The sequence below is a fragment of the Callithrix jacchus genome, chromosome 4 (genome assembly GCF_049354715.1).
Source record: "Callithrix jacchus isolate 240 chromosome 4, calJac240_pri, whole genome shotgun sequence".
NCBI lineage: Eukaryota > Metazoa > Chordata > Mammalia > Primates > Cebidae > Callithrix > Callithrix jacchus.
In genome coordinates this window covers 120,837,586-120,852,574 of record NC_133505.1, presented here as the reverse complement: position 1 = coordinate 120,852,574, position 14,989 = coordinate 120,837,586, and the positions used below count along the sequence as shown (strand labels likewise).

At 34.9% G+C, this 14,989-nt stretch overlaps 1 long non-coding RNA gene across 12 annotated transcripts in view; it reads right to left on the bottom strand.

The window, feature by feature from the left end:
• Nucleotides 1–14,989, bottom strand: part of LOC144582350 (uncharacterized) — a 658,507-nt gene that overhangs the window by 505,283 nt on the left and 138,235 nt on the right. Inside the window, exon 4 of one of the 12 annotated variants that reach the window (XR_013534901.1) lies at nucleotides 1,693–1,828. The exons of the other annotated variants lie outside the window; for them this stretch is intronic. This is a non-coding gene — a long non-coding RNA (uncharacterized LOC144582350). The remainder of the gene's footprint in view (nucleotides 1–1,692; nucleotides 1,829–14,989) is intronic. 12 annotated transcript variants of the gene reach the window in all.

The following is a 14,989-nucleotide window of genomic DNA, read 5'->3' as shown; positions in this document are numbered from 1 at the left end:
CTCACAATAGATTCAAGACTTAGATGTAGACCAGAAAATTTTTACTATAAAAACACCAGAAACTATAAAACTACTTTGTTTTCTTCTAAAAACATAGGGGGAAAATGTTAGGATACTGGTCTAAGTAAAGATTTTATGACTAAGACTTCAAAAGCACAGGCAACAAAAACAAAAATTGACAAATGAGACTATGTGAAACTAAAAGATTCCTGCATAGCAAAGGAAACAACCAACAGAGTGAAGAGACAACTTGTAGAACAGAATAAATCTTTGCAAACTAGTCATCCAACAATGAACTAACATCTATATTATACAAGGATCTCAAACGATTTAGTAATAAAAAGCTAATAATCCATTTAAAAAGTGGACAAAGGATCTGAATTGACGTTTCTCAAAAGAAGACATAAAAATAACCAATGGTATATGAAAAATGCTCAACATCACAAATCATCAGGGAAATGCAAATTAAAATTACAATGAGATATCAACTCACACCAGTTCAAATGACTATTATCAAAAAGACAAAATATTAAAAAATACTAGTGAGGATTCAGAGAAAAGGGAACTTTTATACATGGTTGGCAGCAATGTAAATTAGCACAGCCATTATGGAAAATACGAAGGCTTCTTTAAAAACTAAAAATAAAACTACCATACAATTCAGCAATACCACTGAGTATTACTCCAAAGAAAAGGAAATGATTATATCAAAGAGATAACTACATCCTCATGTTTAGTGAGCACTATTCACAGTAGCCAAGATATGGAATCAACCTAAGTTTCTGATAACAGATGAATGCATAAAGAAAATTGGGTGTGTGTGTATATATACACACACATATACATACACATGTATATACATAACAGAATACTATTTGGCCATAAAAAAAGAAAATAATTCTGCCATTAGCAGCTAAATGGATGGAATTGTAGGTCATTGCATCAAGTGCATTAAGCTAGGCACAGAAAGACAAATATCGCATGTTCTCACTCATATGTGAGAGCTTAAAAAGTTGATCTCATGGAGATAGAGAGTAAAATGATAACTACAGGGGCTGGGAAGAAGTATGTGTTTGGGAGTGGGGAGGAGAGGTAGGTTAATGGGTACAAATATACAGTTAGAGAGAAGGGATGAATTCTAGTTTTTTATATCATAGGAGGGTGACTATAGTTAACAATAATTTATGGTATATTTTCATATACCTAGAAGAGAAGATTTGAAATGTTCTCAACACAAAGAAACGATAAATTTTTGAGGCGATAAATATCCTAAATGCCTAAATTTAATCATTACACATTGTGCTCATGTACCAAAATTTCACATGTATCCCATAAATATCTACAACTGTTATGTATCAATTTTTAGAAAGGTAAAAATAATTGCCAATACCAGCTATGTAAGTTTGGCCTAATTACTTAACCTGCTAAGTCTAGTTTTCCTCAATGATTAAATGGGTATACTACCTAGTTTACATTATAAAAAATAAGGTTAATAATGCAGGCTATTACTGTGTCTATACGTATTTTTACCCAATAAATATTCTTTGTCACAAATATATAAATGCAAATAGAAGAGAGACTAAGTGTCTTTGCTTGGAAGCACTGTGAATCCACATAGAATGTTACTCATAAACTAAGCCTTGGAGGATAATCAGGATTTTCCTAGATAGAAAAAGTAAAAAAGAACATTACTGTTAGAGGACAATGTATGTGTGCTAGTTATTCTTCATTTGCCTCTTTAGATCCATCATCTGCCAACTTCTTTATAATCTGGAAGAATGTCCTGTAGAAACTGCTTTACTCAGGCTTCCTTGTCCACCAGATTCTTCTGGGATCAGCCAATGGTAGGCACATGCAGGATAATGGAAGGTGAAAAGAAAGAGAGTTTAAGGTATTTGTCTTTTCAGGTCACCTAATTCGCATGGCTACAACTCTTGCTGTTTCCAGTAACAAATTCAGGTCTAGAGGTCCTAACAGCTTTCCAGTATTGCTGGCTAATGTGCATCTCCACGCTCTTTGCTGGTTTCCCTCACCTCTCCTCATACCTTTCTTTTTTTTATTGCATTTTAAGTTTTGGGGTACATGTGAAGAACATGCAAGATAGTTGCATAGGCACACACGTGGCTGTGTGATTTGCTGCCTTCCTCCCCTTCACCCATATCTGGCATTTCTCCCCATGCTATCTCTCCCCAACTCTCCCCCTACTGTCCCTCCCCTATTCCCTCCAATAGACCCCAGTGTGTAGTGCTCCCCTCCCTGTGTCCATGTGTTCTCACTGTTCATCACCCACCTATGAGTGAGAACATGCGGTATTTGATTTTCTGTTCTTGTGTCAGTTTGCTGAGAATGATGTTCTCCAGGTTCATCCATGTCCCTACAAAGGACACAAACTCATTGTTTTTGATGGCTGCATAATATTCCATGGTGTATATGTGCCACATTATTAATCGTTCCACTATAAGGACACATGCACACGAATGTCCTCACACCTTTCTAAAGAGTCCTTACATTGAGCCTTCTCCAGATTGAACCCTATAAATGTGTGTTACTTTCATAGCAGTACTCAGACCTTTACAATGTGTAGATCATAGGGAGCAAAAATACATGGTTAATTTAGGGAATAATAAATAGTTCAGTTTTCCCCCATTTTCAAAATAACAAAAATAAATGAAATACAAGAAAAGTCCCTCAGTATTTTTCTAGAACTATCATTCCTTTTCTCCTTTCCCATTTTCAAGCCTTGTTATTTAAAAAAAATGGGGAGGAGAGTTTATATTGAGTCATCCAACTCTTCACTCCTTTTCAGTCAAGCTTTAAGGCCACCCTTCTCCAACATATCTTGAAAACACTATCGAAATGCCTGTAACAACAACTTCTGAATTATAGATATCCTTTGTCAGATTTAGAAAGTTTCCTTCAATCTCTAATTTGCTGAAAGTTTTTATCCCAGATGGGTGTTGAATTTTATCAAATATTTCTTTGCATCTATTGAGATGATAATATGGTTTTAACCTTTATTCTATTAGGTGGTAAATTACATTGATTAATTTTCAAATTTTAAACCACCCTCACAGTCCTGGAATAAACCTTACTTGGTCATTTTTCATGTTATATAGCTGAATTCCGTTAACTATTTTCTTTCTTATAGTTTTTGAGTCCATGTTCATTAGGAACATTGGCCTATAATTTTCTTTCTTACTGTCTTTTTCAAGTTTGGTATAAGAATTATACAGGCTCAAAAACTACATTGAGAAATATTCCTCACACAACTATCTCTCAGTTTACTCCCGAAGCCTTTTTCTCATAGTGTTCTTTCCAGCCATTTTATTTTTCCACTTCTAATTCTGTGTCCATCAAATTCTAGATTTGCTAAGATTTTACTAATTGTCTAAGTATGTAGTAAAAAGCATCAGGGTAAACAAGTATGTTGGTGGCTTGGGTCCAGATATATATATATATGTATATATATATATATATATGTTTGTATATATTTTTTAAGCTTTTATTTTAGGTTCAGGGGTACATGTGCAGGTTTGTTACATAGGTAAACTTGTGTCACAGTGGTTTGCCATCCAGATTATTTTGTCACCAGTCACTATGCCTAGTAGAAAATAGTTACTTTTTTCTGCTCCTTTCCCTCCTCCAACCCTCTACCCCCTGATAGGCCTGTTGTTCCTCTCTTTATGTTCACAAGTTCTCATCATTTAGCTCCCACTTATAAGTGAGAACATGTGGTATTTAGTTTCCCATTCCTGGGTTAGTTTGCTAAGGATGATGGCCTCCAGCTCCATCCATGTTCCTGCAAAAGGCAAGACCTTACTCTTTTGTTATGGCTGCATAGTATTCCATGGTGTATGGTCTACAATATTTTCTTTATCCAATCTGTCATTGATGGACATTTAGGTTGATTCCAGGTCTTTGCTATTGTGAATAGTGTTACAATGAACATACATGTGCATGGGTCTTTATGGTAGAATGACATATTCCTTTGTGTATATATTTAGTAATGGGATTATTGGGTCAAATGATAGTTCTATTTTTAGCTCTTTGAAGAATTGCCACACTGCTTTCCACAATGATTAATTTACAATCCCACAAACATTTCATTTTCTTCACAACCTTGCCAGCATCTATTATTTTTTTACTTTTTGATAATAGCCACTCTGACTGGTGTGAGATGGTATCTCACTGTGGTTTTAATTTGGATGTCTCTAATGATTAGTGAAGTTGAGTTTCTTTTTTCATATACTTTTTGGCCACATGTATGTCTTATTTTGAAAAAGTTCATGTCCTTTGACCACTTTTTAATGTTTTTTTTTCTTCTAGTAAATGTGTATTAGGTTCCTTATGAATGCTGGATATTAGACCTTTGTTGAATACATAGTTTGCAAAATTTTCTCCCATTCTGTAGGTTGTCTGTTTACACTGTTGATGGTTTATTTTGCTGTGCAGTAGTTCTTAGATTTAATTATGTTCCATTTGTGAACTTTTGTTTTTGTTGCAGTTGCTTTTAGTGTCTTTGTCATGAAATCTTTGGCTGCTCTTATGTCCAAAAGGGTATTATTTAGTTGTCTTCCAGGGTTTTTCTAGCTTGGGGTTTTACATTTAAGTCTTTAATCCATCTTGAGTTGATTTTTGTATATCGTTTAAGGAAGGGGTCCAGTTTCAGTATTCTGCATATGACTAGCCAATCATCTCAGCACCATTTATTGAATCAGGAATCCTTTTCCCATTGCTTGTTTTTGTCAGGTTTGTTGCAGATCAGATAGTTGTAGGTGTGTGGCCTTATTTCTGGGGTCTCTCTTCTGTTCCATTGGTCTATGTGTCTCTTTTCGTACCAGTACCATGCTATTTTAGTTACTAACCACCCTGTAGAATAATTTGAAGTTGGGTAACTTGATGCCTTCAGCTTTGTTCTTTTGGTTTAGGATTGCCTTGACTATTTGGGCTGTTTTTTGTTTCCATATAAATTTTTAATCGTTTTTTCTAGTTCTATGAAGAATCTCAGTGGTAGTTTGAAAGAAATAGCACTGAATCTGTAAATTGCTGTGGGCAGTATGGCTGTTATAATATTTATTTTTCCTATTCATGAGCATGTGCATGGAATGTTTTTCCATTTGTTTGTGTCATCTCTGGTTTCTTTGAGCAGTGGCTTTGTAATTCTCATTGTACATACATTTGACCTCCCTGGTTAGCTGTATTCCTATGTATTTTATTCTTTTTGTGGCAACTGTGAATGGGATTGCTTTCCTAATTTGTCTTTCAGCTTGGATGCTGTTGTTGTATAGGAATGTTAGTGATTTTTTAACAATGATTTTGTATGCTGAAACTTACCTGAAGTTGTTTATCAGATCAAAGAGCTTTGGGACCAAGACTATGGGGTTTTCTAGATATAGAATAATGTAACTACAAACAGGGATACTTTGACTTTCTGTCTTCCTATTTGGATGCCCTTTATTTCTTTCTCTTGTCTGATTGCTCTGGCCAGGACTTCCAGTACTATGTTGATTAAGAATCGTGGAGAGAGCATCCTTGTCTTGTTCCAGTTTCCAGAGGGAATGCTTCCAGCTTTTGCCTACTGAGTATAATATTGACCGTATATTTTTCCAAAGGAAATGCTTCCAGCTTTTGCCTATTGAGTATAAAATTGAGTTTGCCATAGATGGCTGTTATTCTTTGGAGGTATGCTCTTTCAGTACCTACGTTGTTGAGGGTTTTTAACATGAAGGGATGTTGAATATTATCAAAAGCCTTTTCTGCATCTATTGAGGTAGCCTTGCAGTTCTGTTTGTGTGATTAATCAAATTTATTCATTTTCATATGTTGAGCCAACCTTGTATCCCAGGAATGAAGCCTACTTGATTGTGGTGGATTAACTTTTTAATGTGCTGCTGGATTTGGTTTGCAAGCATTTTGTTGAGGATTTTTGTAATACTGGTCATCAAGGATACTGGCCTGAAGTTTCTTATTTTGTCGTGTCTCTGCCAGCTTTTGGTATTAGGATGATGCCTCATAGAATGTGTGAAGAAGAGGCCCTCCTCCTCAAGTTTTTGGAATAGTTTTAGTAGAAAGGTTATCAGCTCTTCTTTGTACTTCTGGTAAAATTCAGCTGTGAATCCATCTGGTCCTCATCTTTTGTTTGATTGGTAGGCAATTTATTACTAACTCAATTTCAGAGCTTGTCATTGGTCTGTTCAGGGAATCAATTTCTTCCTGATTACTTTTTGGGTAAGTGTATGTGTTCAGAAATTTCTCCATATCTTCTAGATTTTCTAGTTTGTGTACATAGAGGTGTTCATAGTAGTTTCTGATGGTGGTTTTTAATTTCTGAGGAGTCAGTAGTAACTTCTGCTTTGTTGTTAAAGAGATTTATATTAAACGCTTACTACATTTCACCTAAGCTGAAAGAGAAAAGAAGAGGAGAGAAAAAAAAAAGAAAGAAAAGAAAAGACCCATAGAATCCTATGTGATTGATCTGCTGAGATGTTTGAACTTCATCTTTCACGTCACAGGATAGTTTTTCTAAAACTCTACTCCAAAATCTATGAATTCTCCATAAGCCCCCAACTGCCCCCCAAATTACAACTGCATTTGGTTCACACTTTTCCTTCCTCCTGAAATGACTTTCCTTCTTATTTGGCTTTTGAAAACTTCATCACCTGCAAAATTCTTTCAAAAAGAGCTCCCTCCAGGAAGGTTTAATAACCCTGTTTGCCCTAAAGGAATGACATCTCCTATTTGGGCTGTTTACATTGCTGCACTGCACTGTAAACTCTTCAACAAAACCCGTTTTTACTCTTGCCTCTTATTGTTACTTATGTACAAGTCTTATTGCCTCTCTCAACGTCGACTAAACTATTTAAGAGAAGTGTACTCATCTGTTTATCTCCTGCTGAGTCCAGTCCAATCTCTTATAATTTTTAGGCCATTAAAAAACTACTTGCTGAAGTGAATTGAGTTGAAATTGGTATAGACAAGCCAGCATGTCTGGTCATCTTAATCTATATGTTATTGAACAAAGTGCCAGCTGGAATCTTTTTTATGCAATGTCTTTCTCAGCATTCTTTTCCTTTCTCATGGCATTTTGAGCTGCTAAAGTAGAAAATTTTTAAAAGTATGTTTTCCATAGTGAATGGAACATAGGTAAAATTCTGATTAAAAATAAAGCATTGGAAGTGAACATCCAATCAGTAAATTCCAATAAATTCATGGACTAAAACAAAAGTTATAAAAATCTGTAACAATGCACAAGGAAATGTTTATATAATATTATACATTTTTATGTTTATTTTATTTGTCCAGTGCTTATTCTTTCCAAATGTTCTTTATCTGTGCTGGATATTGACGACAGGAAGAAAAAAAGAAAAATGAACAATATTTTATAAAACAATTTCCAGTCTGTAATTTGTAACTTGCAATCAAATATATATATATCTATTTATATTGACTTCCTAGTCAGGAAAAAATGATAAACAGCAGCAATAAAAGAGCTGTAACCCTTTCACCACTGAGAGTGTTAAGAAGGCTTAGTGCTACCATCCAGCATCCAGCAGTCAGACTGCCAAAACATAGCATGTAAAATCTTAGAGCATAGCATTTCTAAATCAATAAATCATCAAATTTGTCCTATGTTTGATGAAAAAAAAAATCCAGTGATTTAACCTAGAAATAGAGTGAAATACAGAAATAACAGAAGATAGAAGATCAAAGTTGTATTCAAAATTACTTGCTTTTTAGTTTTTCTTTCAAATAACATTTGAACACCTAAAACAAAGTTAAGTATGAGAATGTATGTCAGAATTAGTTTGCAGTGCGTTGAATAACAGGGACATGAGTGTCTCTATACTAAAGCTAATGTGGGCATCATAGCTATGGATGGAAGCTGTTGTGAGGATGGATTAAAGTCCCTGAATGCTTTCTGATGTTTCTTCCACATAATTAAGTTTCCTCAGCACTTTTCTAGATACATGTTCCAGAATCTGCCTCTTTCGGACCATAGTTTTTTTCTCTCCCTCACTTCTTCTAGAACACTGTTTTGAAACATATCAGTCTAGCCAATGTGTATATAAAAATAAAATAAGAAAAATATTTTAAATACGATTCAAATCATATTCAATCATCTACATATTCAAATATACCTAAGGAAAAACTAAACATGGTGATTCCATTGTTATGTTACTTGCTTTGTGTTTCTGCTTCTGCACTTAGGATAAGACCTATGTTATATAAATGAATTAATCTGTAAATTTAAAGTTAGGTGGAGTGAGGAATTACTTTGATAACACTGATCAAGGACAAAATAGTACAGGAATGTGAGATGATCCTCAGTCTGGAGGAAAAGAAGGATATAGAGCGATGTGAAACAAGCTACCAGTGGAAAGGCAATGAGCAGGCCACAAGAGATTGTGAGAAAAGAATATCAAAAAGGAAGAAATTCGAAGAGATTTGGAGGTTACAATAGAATAAAAATGGATGTAGAAATAATTTGTGAATATCAGTGTTAAATACATAGGTAAAGAAACAAGTTCAAGAGTATAGTTGTAACATTCTTTTTTCAATGTAAGATAATGATTCTTCTGATTGTATTGTAGTATTGAAGAAAAACGTGCCTCCTGAAATTGTGCCCTACACAATGAGGATGGCCAATTGTGAGGGCTGTAATGGAAATGTTCAAATTAAACAGGAGACATGCCACTGAAGAACCTTCCAGAAAGTACTTTGCTTTCTATCGCAAGCAAAAAAGCATGGTCTACTAGAAAGTATCTTCCCTAGGAATGTGAAGATCAGGCTTCTCACCATCATGCCATTATTATTTTGGACCACATTACCAATATCAGACAAATTTTTTACCTATAAAAGTTTTAATTTCACAGAGTTCAACCTATTAGTTGAATAATTTTGGTAAAGACATTTTACTTTTGTGGGTCTTGGTTTACTTATCTATAAAATGAGAATTTTAGGCTAGATCAGTGAGTTTCAATATATATTTTTCCATGTCCTCTGACCCATATCTGCAATACCTCTCTTGATGTACAATAATTGCAAAGGTGGATAGGAGTAGAAGCACCACATTTTCTTTCTCCAGTGGGCAGAAATTCTGATAAGCTCCTTTACTGAGCCATTCCTTTCTCCTGCCCTATTGAAAACACTGAGTGAGATGCCAGAATTGTACTAATGAACATAATGGTTCTCTAAGTGTCAAGTACTAAAACTTAGAGTACAGTTGGTGTCAAAAGTCTGGAAGAATATACCCCATAATCATAATTTTATGCTGTGTATCTTGATTCTTCTCCTACGGCAAATGTAAGCCACAAGCTGAGTAAAAATAAGTCAATGACTGAGGATATGATCATTTTAATGTTCCACATCCTAGGTAAAAAAGCAACCAGGAAAAAAGGACAAGGCTAAGGCCTAAAGGGACATGCTAAAGTGGATAATCCTCTATTCTCCTTTGGAGGTCAGATGAATGCAGAGAATGCAGCCTTGCTTAGGAAAAGGCAAGTAGAGCTACTTAGGCTATAGCAGTTGTGACACCATTTTATGATTTCTGTTTAATTTGCTGTTTTGACACAGGCCTTACAGCTTCTTGAAATCATCCATCTTTGCATCCCAAATATCTAACATAATGCCTTCTTGTCATTTAATACTTTCCCCTTTCTGAGACATTATGAAATAATTTTAAAATTTGGACAAAAAATTAGCAAAAATATTACAAATAAGTACTTTATACTGTCTACCTAGTTTTGTGTGTTTTTAATATTTTGTCATATTTTCTTTGCCTTTTCCTCACTCTAAACCATTTCAGAGTGGTTCACAAACATCATGGCCCTTTACATCTGGTTTGAATTTGTGTCCCCACCCAAATCTCACATCGAACTGTAATTCCCAGTGTTGGACGATAAGCCTCATGGGAGATGATTCGATCATAGGGGTGGATTTCACCCTTGCTGTTCTTGTGATAGTGAATGAGCTCTCAAGTGATCGCGTTTAAAAGCATGCAGTATCTCCCCCTTTTTCCTCTCTTCTTCCTGCTCCAGCCACGTAAGATGTGCCTGCTGCCTCTTTGCCTTCCGCCTTGATTGTAAGTTTCCTGAAGCCTCCTTACCCATGCTTCCAGTATAGCCTGCAGAACTGCAAATCAATTAAACCTCTTTTCTTTATTAATTACCCTGTCTCAGGTATTTCTCTATAGCAGTGCATGAAAGAACTAATACACCTACATACTTAAATGTGTATTTCCTAAAAACAAAGAAATTATATTTGATAACCACAGTATACTATCAAAATCAGATTATAATCCATATCTATGGACCATAATTATCTTTGTCAATTATGTCAATGTTATTTATTTATTTATTTGCTTTGAAAGGGAGTCTCACTGTCTTGCCCAGTGAGACTGGGTACAAGGGGTGCAATGGCACAATCTTGGCACACTGCAACCTCCGTCTCCTGTGTTCAAATAATTCTCCTAGCTCAGCCTCCCGAGTAACTGAGATTACAGATGCCTGCCACCATGCCCGGCTAAATTTTGTATTTTAATAGAGACTGGGTTTTACTTTGTTGGCGAGGCTGATCTTAAACTCCTGACCTCAAGTGATCTACCCGCCTCAACCTCCCAAAGTGCTGGGATTACAGGCATGAACCACTGCGCCCTACCACCAACTTTATAGCAACTTTTCCAGCCAACAATACAGACATTGCAGCTAATTTTTATTTCCTTTTACTCTCTTTTGATTTGGAACAGAAGGATAATATCTGAATGGAAACCAAGGGTATATTCTGTCCTCTTAATTCTTTTTCTTTTTTCATTTCTTAGTACAGTGCTAAATTTGCTAACACCTACAATTTCAAAGACAACAGTGGAAAGGGAATGAGACTTGGAATCAAAAGACTTCAGTTTCAATCTAAAGTCCCTGAATGTGTAAACTATTGTAATTTTTCTTAGCTACAGGCTTCTCACTTGTAAAATGTTTACTGCCTCAGTAGTACATTGTGAAATATCTTGTGAGAAGACATTATATATAGTGAGAAACTATCCAAGTATTAATGATTTTTTCACCTCTAGCTACATATCTATCAATCATAAAAAAGACACTACAAAATACTCAAAGATAAAATATTAACACTCACCAGCGAAACAAAATATAGATGATTTAGAGAGATTTGGGACATATACAGAAGAAAAATAATCAGAAAATTCTAACAAATTGTCTGAATGACATAAAGTTTCTCACTCTTAATGCTATTGATATTTTAGACATGATAATTTATTGTCATGGGGAAGGGGGATACTGTCCTGTGCATTTTATGATATTTAGTCATATTCCTTTTTAAGTGACCCCATAGATTTTCACTTGCTTCAAAGTTAATCATTTCCACTATGATTAGAATATATATACATTTACATGTTTTACAAATATTAACTTATACTATAATTGCATATTTACATATCTATTTTGTCCATTTATCTCAAGTTCCTCATTGGTAGGAACCACATATTTTTAACCTTCCCAGTACTGCAATATATCTCTTGATAAATATTTGGTGGAGGAAGAAAGGAATAAGAGAGGAAGGAAGGAAGGAAGGAAGGGAGGGAGGGAGGGAGGGAGGGAGGGAGGGAGGGAGGGAAGGAAAGACGGAAGGAAGGAAGGAATGTGCACATTTGTTACACAGGTATACATGTGCCGTGGTGGTTTGCTGCAGGATCATGGGCATTTTTAACAGAAGATTGATGTTAGCTTTTTACTGGTTTATTAAACTGAGGTAAATTTTATGCAATTATTTTTTTATTGTTTATTTAATTAAGGTAAATATTATGCTGCTAAATGCAGGTTGAAATGTACAATTTAATAATTATTCACAGATGTAAATATTCAAAGAAGCAATTTCCCAAATATGATATAAAACATTTCCATCACCCAGAAAGTTCCTTTGTTCAGTCCATCTCCACCTTTGTAAGCAACTATTCTTCTGATTTCGCTCAACATAGATTAGTGTGTAATTACTCATGTAAATAAGATCAAACAGATATGAATTTTTGCTAGCTTTTTTCACTTAATATAATGTTTTTCAGAATCATCTATATTGTACCCTGTATCCAAAATTGACCTCTTTTTAGCACTAAGTGATATTTCATTGTACAAATACTCCATAATTTGTTATTTGTATTCCGATTGATGAACATAAGAGTTATTTCTGGTTTTGGTGATTAAAATAAAGCTGCTATAGACATTATTGAACAAGACATTTTAAAGACATATGTTTTCATTTCTCTTGAGTAAATATCTGGGAGTGGAATTGCTAAGCGATTATTGTATGTTTAACTTTTTTTTTTTTTTGAGACGGAGTTTCGCTCTTGTTACCCAGGCTGGAGAGCAATGGCGGATCTCAACTCACCGCAACCTCCGCCTCCTGGGTTCAGGCAATTCTCCTGCCTCAGCCTCCTGAGTAGCTGGGATTACAGACACGTGCCACCGTGCCCAGCTAGTTTTTTGTATTTTTAGTAGAGACGAGGTTTCACCATGTTGATCAGGTTGGTCTGGATCTCTTGACCTCGTGATCCACCCGCCTCGGCCTCCCACAGTGCTGGGATTACAGGCTTGAGCCACCGCACCTGGCCATGTTTAACTTTTTAAGAAACCACAAATAAATTTTCTAAAGTAGTTGTACTATATTACCCGGCCACCAGCAGTATATGAGTTCCAGGTACTTTATATGCTTGAGAGCACTGGACATTATGTTATGGAAAACAATTCTGGTTTATGTATATGGTATGTCATTGTAGTTTTAATTTGCATTTCCCAGATAACGTAATATTCAGTATCTTTGCACATACTTGTGGTCCATCCTATATCTTCTTTTGTGAGATCTATTCAATTCATTACCCTCCTTAATGGACTATTTATCTTCTTCTTATAGATTTGAAGGAATTCTTTAAATATTCTGAATTTAGTTCTGTTGTTGAACATATGTATTTTTAATATAGTTCTTCTGACGATAGTCTCACTTTCCCACTTTTAATGGTAGAAAAAAAAGAGAATTTTTAAATATTTTGATAAAGTCTAATGTATTATTATTTCTTTCAAGTTTAGTTTATTTTTGTTCTCTAAGCAACTTTTGCCTATGCCCAGGTCACAAAAATATTCTTCATAAATTTTTCTAAGAGATTTATTGTTTTAAGCTTATAATTTAAGGTTATAATTCTTCTTGAATTTATTTTTGTGTGTAGTGTAAGGTGAAGCTAAGATTCATTTTTGGTCCCCACACATTTATCCAATTAATTGCTCTATTATCATTTGTTGAAAGGGTGAAGTGTCTTCATTGTCTTCTGGCCTTCAATGTTTTGATGATAATTCAGCCATCATTTTTGTAATTGTTCCCTCATACGTGATGACCTCTTTCCTCTGGCGGCTTTCAGTATTTTGCCTTTATCTGTTATTTTCTGAAGTTTTACCATGATGTGCTTAGGTGTAGTTTGTGTTTATTTTGCTGGGAGTTATCTAGGCTTCTTCTATCTGTAAATTTATGTTGTTCATCAAACTTGAAAAATATGGGGCCAGTATATTTTTAAACAATTTTTATTTGCTTCTTTCTCTTCATATTTATCTATTTTGAAGTTTACTGACTCTTTTATATTAGTTTTCAATTGATGCCATAACAAATGCCGCCAACCTAAAGGCTTAAATCCACACAAATTTGTTATCTTATAGTTTTGTAGAACAGAAATATGATGCAGTTTTCACTGTGCTAAATCAAGGAATCGGGAAGGCAGTGTTCCTTCATGAGAGCACCAGATTAGAATCTGTTTTCTTGTACATTCAGGTTGTTGCCGAGCTCTGGATTTTGTGAAACTGACATTCCTGCTTCTTTGCTGACTGTAGCTGAGGGTCAGCCTTGGCATGTGATTTCCTCAGCTTCTAAACAGAAGGTTATGTCTCTTTCAACACTTCGTATCTCTCTTGCCCTGTTCCATTATCTCAAATCTCTGATCTTCTTCAACTTTTCAGAGTTCATGTGATAATCCAGGATAATGTCTCTACTTCAAAGTTGATAACCTGCATTCCATGTGCAAAATTCTATTTTCCATGTAAAGTAACATATGCACAGGTTCTAGAAATTAGGTGTAGACATCTTTGGCAGCGGGATGAGACCAGCATTATTCTGCCTTCCACAGCTTTGAACCTGCTGACTTTCCTCTGCTGCTAAATCCATCTATGGAACTTTTTTATTTCAGATGCTAAATTTTCTATTTCTAGAATTTCTATTTGATTTTCTTATCATTTTCATTTCTCTACAGAGACTCACCATCTGTTCCCTTATTATAGTCATCTTTTAAATTAAGTCCTTATGATAGATACTTTAAAGTCCTTGGCTGTTAATTGTTTACTAATTTTCATGGTATGTTAATTTCTTCTCTTCTGGAGGATGGCTCACATTTTCTTGTATCTTCACATATGTAATGAATCCTTCTTGCACATTTCATATTACAGATAGAGACTGGTTTCTGTTAACTTCCTGTCAGAAGTGGTGCTTTTGTTAGTCAGTTTGCTTAGTCATTTGTTTGCTTTTTCTGGCAGCCAGTTAAATTGTTGACTAATCACATTGAATTTGTGAAGATTTTATTTTATACTCTCTTAGGGTTGATCCACTTCAGCTTTATTCTTAGCCTTAAATTATAGCCATTATACTTTCAAGAAACACAGTATTTATATCTAACATGGAGTATTTCAAGGGTTTTACAGAAAGTCTAAGGTGTTTATCAAACAGGACTCAAACTCCAAACATTGTCATCCCAACAAGAGAAAATAGTGGACATTCACACTTTAAAAGGAAATGGCTGAAATCTATGCTTGGCTTTTCTGTCCTTTAAGTTTTCATTTCCTCTAGACTCCTTAGAGTATGTCCTGTACATAAATTTCAGAGAATTATATAAAGGATTGAGGGCAGTTAAAGATTTTGGGTATCCTGTATCTGTGGCTCCTTCATTTCT